This window comes from Heterocephalus glaber, unplaced genomic scaffold (assembly GCF_053883595.1).
Source record: "Heterocephalus glaber isolate CG9 unplaced genomic scaffold, H.glaber_assembly_v1.0 deba00001600, whole genome shotgun sequence".
In the NCBI taxonomy this organism is placed as follows: Eukaryota; Metazoa; Chordata; class Mammalia; order Rodentia; family Bathyergidae; genus Heterocephalus; species Heterocephalus glaber.
The window spans coordinates 27109949-27110927 of NW_028258372.1; the positions used below are offsets into that span (position 1 = coordinate 27109949).

The following is a 979-nucleotide window of genomic DNA, read 5'->3' on the forward strand; positions in this document are numbered from 1 at the left end:
TGCTTGAAGTTGTATCAAAATGAAACGATTTTTTTTTGGCTTAAATTCTTTTATTGGTACATTTTAGGTATACAATACTTTTACATTTATCATTGGGTGCTTGTACCTGCACATGATGTATCTTGGTTCTTATTTTTTCCCCATTACCTGTGCACCCTTCACCTCTCCACCCTTCCCTATTTACATAGACTTTATTTCCATTTTTTTTTCTTTTCTCATAATTTTTCCTTTCCATTCTTTCCTTTCCCCATCTCCTCCCACCACCCCTACCCCTTTGGACCTTTTCCTATTTCAAAGTATCAATTATTAGTTATTAATCCTTTTTAAAAAATATGGAATGCTTCATGAATTTGAGTGTCATCCTTGCGTAGGGGCCATGCTAAACTTCTCCGTATTGTTCCAATTTTAGTATATGTGCTGCCGAAGTGAGCACTGAAACAATATTTTAAGAATTATAATTATATATAAACTAACCCAATACATTAATTCTGAAAACCTTTTTATTTTACATGTAAATTTTTCTTGGAAGTAAAGGTGAACAAAGGTATTCAAAATTATTATATAATTGTTTCTATAAGAGGCTAAGAATATGCAGAAATATTTGGAGGAGTTTTCATTTAAAACAGTGTTTTAAAATGTGTATTTCTAAATTACTCTAATATTATATCTACCAATTACTGGTACTCATTCCTCTATAGCTTCTAAAATTAATTTATTTTCCCATTACTCTTTTTCTTATCTTGGCTGAAATCCATGTTTTCACGTCTCTTTAGATCATTTAAAGAGAAGTATAGTTCATTTGGTTCTCTTTCAAATTATTTCACTTCTGTCCCATGGGGTGAGTTTTAAGAGGGTAAATTTGCTTACTTAAATTTCAGTGTATTTAGTAGCCTAGATTGTGGGAAAAAAAGCAAAAAAAAGCCATTTTCTAGATAAAAATTGATATAAAATACAAAATAACATAAACAGCTGAGAATCT

General features: G+C 30.2%; 1 non-coding gene across 1 annotated transcript; it reads right to left on the reverse strand.

Annotated features, from left to right (window-relative positions):
• Positions 1-326: 326 nt before the first annotated feature.
• LOC147823143 (U6 spliceosomal RNA) lies at positions 327-433 on the reverse strand. Its single transcript, XR_015444604.1, has one exon. It is a non-coding gene; the product is annotated as a U6 spliceosomal RNA (small nuclear RNA).
• Positions 434-979: the final 546 nt, after the last annotated feature.